A 13,526-nucleotide genomic window follows, 5' to 3' on the forward strand; every position below is an offset into this window, starting at 1 on the left:
AACATTTTAATCATTGAGACATTACCCGCAATAATGGAAAATAACGTGACACATTAAATTATCAGTTCAAACAAAAATTTTAGGCCAAATTGCACATGTACTTTTTATACTTTTTCTTTTTGAGCAATTTAGTATTTTTTCCTTTTTTCTCTTCTTTTAAGTTTCCTTTTTTTTCCCTTTTTCCTTTTTACTTCTTTATTTTACCCTTTCTTTTTTTATATAAACAAATAAGAAGCAAATGAAATAAGCTTAATTTGTCAATTAATATTATTGCATTTTAGTTTGATACTTTTTCCTTGGGTTTATGTTGTAATACTTTTACTGATTCTCTTATGACATTTTAATTTTTCTTTTCTGACATTGAGATTAGATACTATAGCGACATTGTAACGTAAGACAAAAAAAAACTAAATGCATCGCACTGGACATAATCATCCATTCAAATGGCCCTAAGTTATTCAGGTACTCTTTTTAGGCATTCAATACTGACAAGAATAGGGTAATCTCTTGAATTTTATTGATATACCTCAGAGGCATATATATTTATACAATAGTAGTTACGCAGGAATCAAATTGCTAAAAGATAATATGCCATAATAATATCCTATAATATCCTATTAGAAATCAAATTGCTAATAAATAATATCTCATAACAATATCTCATAATATCCTATTAGGAATCAAATTGCTAAAAGATAATATCCCATAATAATATTCTAACACCCCCTCAAGTTGGACTATACAGATCATAAATGCCCAACTTGTTAAGAAGATATTCAAATCGCAGTTTACCAAATGCCTTTGTAAATATGTCAGACAACTTAATAGAAGTTAAAACATAAGAAGGTGCAATCAACCCATATTGGATTACATCCCTAACAAAGTGACAATCCACTTCAATATGTTTGGTACGCTTATGAAATACGAGATTCTTACAATATGGAACGCATATTGACTATCACAAAATAAATGAATTGCTTTAAGATGATGAACACCTAAGCTCAATAGCAAGGCATTCATCCACTTGAGCTCGCAAGTAGCGGGAGCCATAAACCTATACTTAGCCTTAATAGAAGAACAGGAAACAATATGTTGTTCCTTAGTTTTCTCGAAAATAAGAGATTGTCCCAAAAAACAAGTTAGTCAGTAAGCGAATCTTAGGTTAATGGACAAGTAGCCCAATCTGAAACACGCCACCCTTTCAAGGGCAAATCACTAGCAGATCTCAAAAGAATCCATTGGCCAAGTTAGCCTTTCAAGTATTAGAAAACACACAACATCATGTCCCAGTGCTCTTACCTTGGCTCATGCATAAACTGGGATAAGACATGAACTGAGTATGCCAAATCAGGCTTGGTCACTGTAACAGCCCAATTTCAGTGAAATCGAAACAGTGGTTTCAGGACCACAAATCCGATCCAAAAATAAAATTTATTTTAATTTTATTACATGGTCCATAATATGTTAGAAATGTCATGTGAAAATTCTGATAATAAAATTTTATTGATTAAGTGCTTAATTACGGGATGGACTAAATCACATAAAATGTAAAAGTTGAATTTTAGTGGCTAGAAGGATTAAATAGCTATGGAATTTAAAACTTGAGGTCCTGATATGGTAATTAGACCATTAAAGAAAACTATATAGATATTTTAGTGACTCATCCATGGAAATTTAGAAAAAGGGAAAGGACTAAATTGGAAATTGACTTAACTTAATTAATTAAAAGATGATAAAAGAATTATCATCTTATTTTCTCATCATCTTCGTCCAAAATACATACAAACCCTAGGAGAGGGAGAGAAGAAACTTTCATGGCTTAATTGGGTAAGTTTTCTTGTTCCGTTTTTAGTAATTTTGATATTTTTGAAACTGAGATAGCTTAATCTATCTATTTGGAGGATCAATTTGAAAAGTTACCAAGGTATGGAAATTAGATCATGGATGAATATGCTGAAAATTTAAAATTTATGGTAGAAAATGAAAGGTTGTTGATAAATAAACAACTTTTACAAAGTGATTTTTGATGAAAACATTATTTAGGGACTAAAATATAAAGTTGTGAAAATTGATAAAAAATTATAAAATTTACAGAAAATATGTGCTGTAAATTTCATGTTGAAATTTCGGTTAGGCTTGAAATAGGGAGTAAATTGCATGAATTTCATTTTCTGAGCCTAAGGACGAAATTCGAATTTATGGAAAAATTGAGGGCAGAATGGTAATTTTGCCTAAGATGTAAATTGAGTCCAAATGAATACAAAATGTGTGAAATTGATGATTAAAGTTATTTATATAGATCTGAACAACACAAATTTGAGGTTAGATCGAGGAAAATGAAAGGTTTCGAATTAGTAGATTATTTAAGCAAACAAGTGTCGAGGTAAGTTCGTGTAACTTAATCTAGCATGTAAATATGTTAACTTGAATGCTATGATTGTATGCAATACGATTTATATTTATGTGAATATTATAAATGTGTGAAATGTTTACATGTTCGAAAATGTTGGAAAAAGGGTAAAATCTTGTTTGAATATTAAATTCCGATGAATATATGTGATTTCCTAAAATGAATGAGGTCCTGCATTTTTTGCTGAGGATTTAGCTCGGGCGAGTAATCCTATTGATCTCATTATAGAAAGGGTTTAGTCGGACGGGTAATCCTGATATAATTCCTCTCGAGCATATGTTAGAATTAGGATTTAGTCTGGACTGGTAATCTTAATTGAGCTCTTCTGAGCATACGTTACATAAAGGATTTAGCCTGGACTGGTAATCCTGTAATTACAATATGTGGCTCGAGAGTGTGTTCTCTTGACTAAGAATTTACGAGTTATTGAATTGTACACCTTGAGTGTACTACTTGAAGATCCATCAGAATTTCAATGATTCAACGGACAAGACTCTTGGCATGATGAGGGAATTATGAGATGAAATGAATAATTTCTTGAAATGATATTGCACGATGAGCTCATCTACGTTTACTTGATGTATATGAAAATTTTGTGACTAACATGTTTGATTGAATGCATGTTTTTAGGCAATTTTGCCAAGTTGATAGAAAACATGATATTGTATGCTTAGATTTAATAAACGGGATTGGTAAGTTTAGTTTCCGTTATACGAACTTACTAAGCATGTAATGCTTATAATATTTTATTTTCCCTGTTTTATAGTGCTCGGAAGCTCGCGAGGTTAGAGATCATTGGAGCATCATCACACTATCCACTAACTTATTTTGGGCATAGAGTAAAATCATTTTGGTATAATAGCATGTATAGGCTAACTTGGCCATAGATGACTTAAATATGTGGTTTGTAATCTAGCCATTGGAATGGCTAGTAATGGTTGTTTTTGATATACTTGTAATGTCATACTATGGTAGCTACATACATGTTAATGGTCGTTCAAATTATGCCTAACATATGGAATATACCAAGGTAAGATTATAAACATGTATGCATATAATGATATGCCATGTTGAATGATAGAGTTTGCTTAATTTTGAATGCTTGAAATGGTTGATATTTGGATGTGAGTTAAGTACAGGTCATTGGTGATTTTGGGTGAGAAATGAAGCTAGAAATGACTTCATTTTGTTCACACGGGCAGACACATGGGCATGTGTCTAGACCGTGTGTGACACACGGCCTGGTACATAGGCGTGTGGTTAAGCTGTGTATCCCCTGCACCTTTAATTTGAGAAACAAAATGTTCAGAATTGAGCATACGGACAGAGACACGGGCGTGTATCTCAACCGTATGCTACACGGCCTAGAACATGGGCGTGTGTCTTGGCTTTGTGAAACCTGCATCTAATTTCAAAGAAAATTAATTAACCACACAGCCTAACACACGGGCATGTGGCTGGCCGTGTGGCACAAGTCAGAGAGTTACACGAGGTCGAACACGACCTGCAACATGGACGTGTGAGCCCTGTACCTTGGAAAATTTTTGAAATGTCACGAAAAATTCTTAGAGTTTTCGATTAAGTCCTGACTCGATTCCATTGCTCATATTAGGCCTCGAGGCTCTATTTAAGGGACGTTACGAATAATTTCAAAGGATGAATAGTAATTGACATAAATTATCTGTAAAAGTTCTGAAAGCTCTAGTAATGCTCTATAACCCTGTTCCAGCGATGGATACGAGTTAGGGGTGTTATAATCATTGCTAAATAAATCAAACGACCCATTAACTGCCTATACGACTCAAGATCAGACAAAACCATATAACATTAGTTATTTTACGATTTTGCTCTATTAACGGTCTTACATGATTTGTTACCAAAAGACACGGCCCAAAATTATATCAAGTGCATATTTCTTTTGACAATGAAATAACCCTAAAGAGCTAGAGCTACCTCTATCCCCAATAAATATTTCAAAACACCAAGATCCTTATATGAAAGCAAGAACTGAGATACCCTTTAAAATTTTTCAAAGCTGCGGAATCGTTCCCCTCTCCAAAAAAAAAACAAATCATCAACATAAACTAGCACATTAATGCGTACAGATCCCTTAGTTTATGTAAAGAGAGAATAATTAGAATATGATTGAAGAAATCTATGCCCTTTCAGTGCAGTAATAAGCTTCGTAAACCAATACAGAGGAACCTGTTTCAACCCATACAAAGACTTGTGCAAACGACAAACCATTCCACGCTTATCAGGAGCAAAAACTGGAAGAAGCTTCATGTAAACCTCTTCATCAATATCACCGTGAAGAAAGGCATTATAGACATCAATCTGATGTAATTCTTAACTTTTCGAAGTTGTAATAGCTAAAAAACTCGAATAGTCACCATTTTCGCCATAGGTGTGAAAGTTTCATCATAGTCAATACTTTATACTTGATGATTATCAAAAACAACAAGACGAGCTTTAAGTCTCTCGATACTTTCATCAAAGTTATATTTAATCTTGTACATCCACTTATTACCTAGTGCTTTCTTTCCAAGAGGAAGTGTTTCTATAAACCAAATATCATTATCCTCTAGAGCATAAATATCCTTTTATATAGCATCACGCCATCCTGCATCCTTCACAGCCTCTTTAAAATATCGTGGTTCAACCCCTTCAGTAATAGCTGCAAGAAAATTTTAGTGCTTCACAGTAAATTTGTTATAATTAACATAATGAGTTATAGGAAATGGAGTACCTAAGGAAGGCTCTAAAGTAGGTGAGGTGGGAGATAAATTTTTCTTCATGACGGTATGAGTGTTAGAATTTCGAAGCTTCACACACACTCCCCCCAAAAAAGATATAGGCAAATTTCCCTGGAGATGCAAAACACGAGTTACATTAAAAATATGTTGATATTTTCTCTCCACTTTCCCATTTTGTTGAGGAGTACTAGCATAAGATGTTTGAAAAATAATGTCATTTACAATAAAATAATCTCGGAGACAATTAAATTTCGTCCCATTATCACTTCTAACACACTTTATTTGTTGAGAAAATTGACGATCAACCATAGTAATGAATGACATAAAAACTTTGAAAACCTCTTTTTTTTTAACCAATAGATATACCCATAAAACACGAAAGAAATCATCAACCAATGTCAAAAAGTAATGAGATCCACAACATGAATGGGTATTACAAAACCTCCATAAATCATAATAACTTAAAAATACGAGTGACTTTCTATTCACTAATTGGAAAGTTATTTCTAATCTACTTAGCACGATAACAAATTTCACATGTTGAATTCAGATGATCTCTAGAGTTACTAACATAAGGAAGTAACTTTACTATTTTCTTGGAAGGGTGACCCAATATTTTATGCCAAAGTTCCAAAGATGATGAAGCTTCAATTGAAACTGCTTTGACCGTTGAAATCTACTGAAAGTAGTAAAGTTCATCCCATCTCTCACCCGCTCCAATGAGCTCCCTCGAATGAAGGTCCTAAATAGTACATATATTAGTAGAAAATTGGACAAAACAATTCATATCATCATTCAAATAGAAAACCAAAATTAAATTGCAATTAATTTAGAAACGTAAAGAACGTGTTTTAAGTGAATTTTGCCCGCCAATTTAACCATTCCTACATTCTTAGGTAGCCACCACTGTTTGGCCATAAGGGAGTCGCACGAAACATGCTACAACATCTCTCACATTCGTCAAACACATAAGATCACCAATAACATGATTTGAACACTTCGTATCAGTAATCCAATTATTATTGGACTTACTATTCTGGAAGTTGATTGTTTATTACCGAACACTGCTAGAAGAGACTGCCATTGCTCAACAGTAAAACCAGTAAGTGTCGCCCCTGGACCTGGTGGTGATGGAGGAGGAGAAGACTCATTGCCAGCCATTTAGGATGATGAAATAGCTTTTTTTTGTCAAAAACCTTGCTCAGATGCCATGACAAGAATAGAGTAATCCCTTGAATAGTAATTACGTATGAATCAAATTGTTAAAAGATAATATCCCATAATAATACCCTATTATAAATCAAGATGCTAAGAAATATACATGAAGTATATAATGGATTTATTTCATAAAACCAATATACATGAAGCTCATATTGTCAACACACCTATGACAGTGTCTCGAAAGTTGTCAAAGGTTGTTGGCTGCCTTATTGAGGATTTTTAAGACTATAGAAGTGTGGTTGGTGCTCTCTAACGAAACCCCTTTTTTTTAAATTGACTTTTATTTTAGAAACAAAAATGCAGTCGCCACCAATCCTTTTTATTTAGGTGTGATTGGATCACCTCCAAACTTGGTCATTTTAATAAAGTGTTAGATTTATTAAAATGATAATTTTCGGTCTATAAAATTTAGGAAATAGGTTCGGGAGTCAGTTACGTATGAGGAAGGGTTAACACCCTCATAACGCCCAAAATTGGTACCTAATTGATTACTTAATGTTTTAGTGTCAATAATTGAAAATTCAAGGAAAATTTAAGATACGATCCCCTTCTTGCATGATTGCAAACTAAATTGAATTTTATGGAAAAAGACTTCTTATTTCGAGTCAATCGAGAAAAAGATCATGTCCAGTAAGTTAGGACACGATATCTCGAATTCTCGAAAATAAGGATTCTCATTATTTGATTATTACCTAAATCTTATATATTTTGAAATTTTAAAAGGATGCTTGTTTATCTTGGTTCAAAGAGAAAGTCATGCCCCGTAAGTTAGGGTATTATTTCTCGAATCCCTAAATAAAGAAACATTGCCTCGGTTTTAAAAAAATTTCCTTTTTATGCGTCGGGTAAAAATTAATATAACATTTAATGCAATATGTGATTAAATTATTAAAGTGTTGGTACAAAAATAAACGAATATTTAAACATGTTGCATATTATGAAAATGACAAAAATAGTATATAATGGTTACGTAGTCAAAAAAATGATAACAAAATAATAACAAGTGGTAGTTGTAATAAATTGTAGCCGATTAATAATACTATTTAATAATGGCAATAATAGTAAAATAATAAGTAGAACACTAGTAATGACAAAAAATGGTAAAATAATAAAAAAAATTAAGATAATGCTATGATCATGGTTGTGTAATATTAATGCAGACAAAATAAAATATTGATTCGCAAAAATAATCGTTTAACAATAACATCAACTTTAAAAAATATAAAACAATAAAAACTAAAATGAGATGATTAAGAAACTTAAAGATAAAAATGCAAGTTATGTAAATTAGAGGATAAAATATAAATAGGGAATTAAACATGCTGAAAATTAAATAAATAAAAAAGGCAAGATTAAATGAAAAAGATTAAATCGAAACCATAATAAAATTTTAGGGGATAAAATAATAAAAACAGCAAATAAAGAGGCAAAATTAAATAAATGAAAGATTAACTTGAAACTTAAACAGAACTTAAAGCATAAATTGAAAATAAATAAGAGAATGGGAAATAAAGGACTAAATTGAAAATATAACAAAATTTAGCGTATAATTTATGAGCAAATAGAACACAAATGATTAAACTAAAATAGAATAGAATAGTTTAGGACCCAAAGGGAAATTATCCCAACCCCATGTTATTTTCTTAGTTCAATAGTGGGTCAATGGACCGATTTGCAGGGAAATTAAAATTATAGGGTAAATTTTTTAAAAAGGAATAGGACGAAAATAAAAAGGAGCAAAAAAGTGAAGGACTAAAATGCTAATTAAACCATTCCTTTGAAAACACGCGGATCAGAGATGGATCCGAATCGGATCATCGAGTTGGTTCCAAAATGACGTCGTTTTGTGCGTCTTAAGCCAAGCCCAAAATGACGTCGTTTTAAAGGGAAATATAAAATAGAAAAAACAAAAAAAATCATTTGAATAAGTTTAAAGAAATGCTTTCCCTTTTATTTTTTCTCTAAAGCCTTCTTTTCTTTTGGTAACAGGGCCACCGCACACCGCCACAGCCACCAATCATCAACGCCAGCAACCACATCCTCTGGTGGCTGAAAAATTCCCAAAGTTCCCATTTTTTCCCCTTTTCACTCATGGATTCCCAATCTAGGATTTAAATCCCCAAAAATCCGATCAAACTCAACAAAACGAACAAGAAACTTTTTGGTTTCTCTCCTTCCGACGAAGCCTTGGACGGATCCCAAAAGGTTCAGAGGCCCTTTTAATGCCAAAAGAGGCCACCTACGATGGTGGTGAAGCAAGGTAAAACAAAGCTTAAACCTCTTTATTGTTTTTTTTATGTTTTCTTCAAAAATAAAAATAAAATAAAATAACCACCTTTTTGAACTCTGTTGTTTTTTTTTTCCATTTATCTTCTGTAAAAAGTTACATGTGTTTACTAAGCTTTTATAGCCAAATTGATTACATATTTTGTCTTGTTTTTCTGTTTCTACTTTGTTTCTTTTTTCTTTACAGGTTGTGGTAGAGGGTTAACGGTGACTATGGGAATGTGTGCCCTTAGCCATTTCAGTGAAATGATGGCAGAGCGCTCAGGTCTCGAGGTGTGGGTGCTTTTGGGAGAAGTGCCTACTGACGTGGCAATAAGCGGCGGCTGGAAGCCTTAGGGTGGCTAAGGTTTTCTAAAATTTTTAAGGTTTTGAGCTTTAATTGATTGGGCTTTTAGGGTTTTGTATTGGTTTAGATCTGTAATTTGGGTTTTATTTATTTTATTTTTATTTTGTTTTTGTTTGGGTTTATGTATTGGGCCGGGAAAAATTGGGTTACTACAGCTACCCCTCTTTGCTCGTTACGGGAATGGAGAAAAGACTTTAAGAAAGATCAATTTTGTCTAGTCCTACCGAATCTTGACTTCTTTGGTACTCCTGTTTTTCAAGTAGCTTATCATTTCCATTCACTGGTTACTTTACTTTACCGCATCTATTTCACTGTAACTTTAGGAAGGCAAGATTTAGTATCATTGCTTCATATTGAGATAAGATTTGTTGTTATAGCTTTATACCAACCCACTGCAACTTCATGGGTATAGGAATTGTAGCTTCAACTTGCTCCACTGCAATTTCAGGAAGATAAGATTCGCTATTGTAGCTTCATTCAACCCCTTACAACTTCAAGGGTATAGAGTTTGTAGCTTTATCTTACTCCACTGTAACTTCCAGGATATAAGATTCGCTATGGTAGATGTAACACCCCTATCCCGTAACCATCGCCGGAATAAGTAAGGGGCATTACCGGACTTGTAACTTTTTTTTTAAGATCATTCATTTGGATAAACACTAAACACAGCCAGGGATAAAATGTAAACTTCTATAAGTAACCATTCAAAAGATGTCATTTTCGCATGGCTTATATACAATAACCAAATTATTCTTTCGCTACTAGTCTATTCTATACATGCCATAAGATAATCCAATCTCATGGCTACGTAATGGTAGATAGTGTGATGAAGTGCTGACGATCCCCGAGCTAATAGTCAGAATCCACAACCTACAGACCAAAAACATGAACGAACAGAGTAAGCTTTCGTAAGCTTAGTAAGTTTTAAGCAAAACAATAATTTTGTTGAATCAATGACATTTTTCACATATACTTAATCTAGATAAAATCTCATTTGACCCATATACCTAACCAAAATTTCACATAATTTAATTCGCCTTTCTTTAGCCTTGAGCTTTAAGTCGCAAAGTGTTTTCATTCAATATCTTTGGTCATTCATTTCAACTGTTCGATGAAGTTAATCTAGAGCTTCATCTCGAACTATAATATCAATAAACGCATCACTTAACTCTCACATATATATACTTTCGTACAATAGTGACCTAGATGGTCGAATATTTCCAAAGCACATTCTTCATCAACTGAAGATGGATTCACATGGTAAGCACATTTTTCATCAATTTACAACTTTCAATAATCCTTTCCACTTGTTCATAATCACATCCATATTTTCAAGTATTTCAACATGGCAAGTACTATATTACTGTAGGCACCTAAAGAACCAAACATATTCCTTATTACATATACGTAAGTTTACAGAATATAATCCTTACCTTGTACTGGCACATCTAGCTGAACCCAACCCGTACTCAAATCATAAGGCCTTTGGGCAGAATATGCACTAGTACATAAGAATATTTCATCCCATACTTCATTATACAAGCATACCATTACCAATTAGATCATTCTCATATTTGAAGTTATAATATTGATCACATTTACATACCTTTTTGATACTAATAATTCACTTTGAAATCAATCCACCGACGAGTAAGTAATACGTACCTGAACATCTTTAAATACGTAATACTTATTTGATGGTAACTTAGTGCGGATACTCAATATCAAAGTCTTACTTGAATCTTCAGGTCTTCAAAACCCGGATATAGTACGAGCACGAAGCCTACGGACATTAATTCAGAATAATATTCCCGCATAAAGCCTGTGGGATCTTAACCCGGATATAGTACTGGCACAAATGCCCTTCGGGACTTATCACATTTATACACTTTCACATCCATCACATTGGCCATTCGGCCTTATCACATATATACACCTTCACATCCATCACATCGGCCATTAGGTCTTATCTCATATATACACTTTCACATTCATCACATTGGCCATTCGGCCTTATCACATATATACACTTTCACATTCATCACATCGGCCATTAGTCTTATCTCATATATACACTTTCACATTCATCACATTGGCCATTAGGTCTTATCTCATATATACACTTCACATCATCACATTGGCCATTCGGCCTTATCACATATATACACTTTCACATTCATCACATTGGCCATTAGGCTTTATCACATATATACACTTTCACATTCATCACATCGGCCATTAGGTCTTATCTCATATATACACTTTTACATTCATCACATTGGCCATTCGGCCTTATCACATATATACACTTTCACATTCATCACATTGGCCATTCGACCTTATCACATATATACACTTTCACATTCATCACATCGGCCATTAGGTCTTATCTCATATATACACTTTCACATTCATCACATTGGCCATTCGGCCTTATCACATATATACACTTTCACATTCATCACATTGGCCATTCGGCCTTATCACATATATACACTTTCACATTCATCACATTGGCCATTAGGCTTTATCACATATATACACTTTCACATTCATCACATTGGCCATTCGGCCTTATCACATATACATATCTTGTACATCAATTTCATCATAACAAAATTGACTAGGTATACTAGTCATTTACGGCTTATAGCTTCACTTTAATACGGATTTGGTACTTTGATTACCAATTTTTGATCGATAGCTTATAAGCAGCTCAAATAGTTTTATTAAGGTTTACAACATAATCACAAATTCAGCACAAGCTGTTTTTCCTGAACAACAGTCATTAAATTATTCGTAAATGGAGCTACGAAACTCCAAATGAAGTACCATTAATTTTCCATGAAAATAGACTCATATATATTTTATCCAACAAATTTCAGAATTTTTGGTTTGGCCAATCAATACCAGATTTTTCTTAAAGTTTCCCCTATTTCACTATTTGACTATTCTGACCACTCTTCACTACGAATCAAATTTCTCATTGTACAAAATTCAAAATATGTTCTAGTTTATTTCATTTGAAACTAGACTCACTAAGGAATCTAGCATATAAATTTTGTCTTTTAAAAATTTTTGTACAATTTATAATGATTTTCTAAAACAGAACAGAGGATTACAGTGTCATTCTGCACTGTCTCACACAACTTTAAATATCTCATTATCGGAAATTCCTTTGCTTACACGGTTTCTTTTATAAGAAACTAGACTCATTAAGCTTTAATTTCATGTTTTATTCAGCCTCTAATTCAAGTCCATAAATTTATGGTGATTTTCTAAAGTCACGTTACTGCTGCTGTCCTAAGCAGATTATTTCAAATTACACTTAAATTTCCAAGCTCAAACACTTAAGAACTTACCATTTGAGCTTAGAACATATCATGGCCCATCATATCTTATTAAATCAACTCAATATGTTCTATTATGATTGAATTTACTCAACGTTTAATCACTTAAAACTTACCTCGGAAGTGGTCGACGACTAGATATCCACGGCTATTCGTTTACTTTCTCTTTTCCCTTATCCGACTTTGATCCTCTTTGCTCTTAAGCTTAAGTGAAACAATAGATTGGCTTAGGTACTTAACTAATATTATTCACTTGACAATCACATTTGGCAATCACATATCATTTTCAATATGTATTAATTAATAAAACATGCCATGACTCGATTTCATGCTTATTTAATTATATCTAATTCACATTCACAAGCAAAGAGTCACTTAATTTATCATTCTTTCTTATACAAGAATTTAATCATATTGCCAAATGTCCTTATGTGTACATGGTACATACATAAGGCATATACATACATAATTCATATTCATTCAACACTTTCACTAAGTGTAGCCCAATATCTTATTCAACAACTAATTCGGATAACACATAAAGAACATCTCAATTTATATTCATTCAAAATCAAGCTAAAACTAAATTTAATTACTCAACTTAACATGCGACATTTATCTACCAATTCAAATGACAAGTTGAATTCATGGTCGAATGCAACAATCAACCCAATTACATAATCAATTTATCACTTAGGTGCTAATTTGAATAATTCTCATACAACTATTATCAATACACATTAATTTTGTATAAGCCCCCACATTGCCGATTTTCACAATCAACATAGTCACAAGGGCTCACCCTATCCACTCAAAGTTCAATTCACCAATTAAGCAAATACTATTAATGCTAAGAAATTTTTTTTTTACAGTTATCCTAGTTTGCCGAAAGAAATTATGCCCTAATTCATGAACTTAAACAACATTGGCCAACTTTCCAAGATCATTTGAGCCATCGAGCACATTTAGTTTGTTCATACTCAACTAGAATCAATTATCCTCCCAAAATCATCAAACATACAAAATATACCCCATTAAGCTCATGACCGATTGCTACATGCTTCATGAACACAAAAATTTCACATGGGTCTTGTTGCAAGCTTCAAAACCAACCAAAATTCACAAATTTTCAAAGAAAATAACATGAATCTTACCTT

Source organism: Gossypium hirsutum, chromosome A12 (genome assembly GCF_007990345.1).
Source record: "Gossypium hirsutum isolate 1008001.06 chromosome A12, Gossypium_hirsutum_v2.1, whole genome shotgun sequence".
Classification (NCBI taxonomy): domain Eukaryota; kingdom Viridiplantae; phylum Streptophyta; class Magnoliopsida; order Malvales; family Malvaceae; genus Gossypium; species Gossypium hirsutum.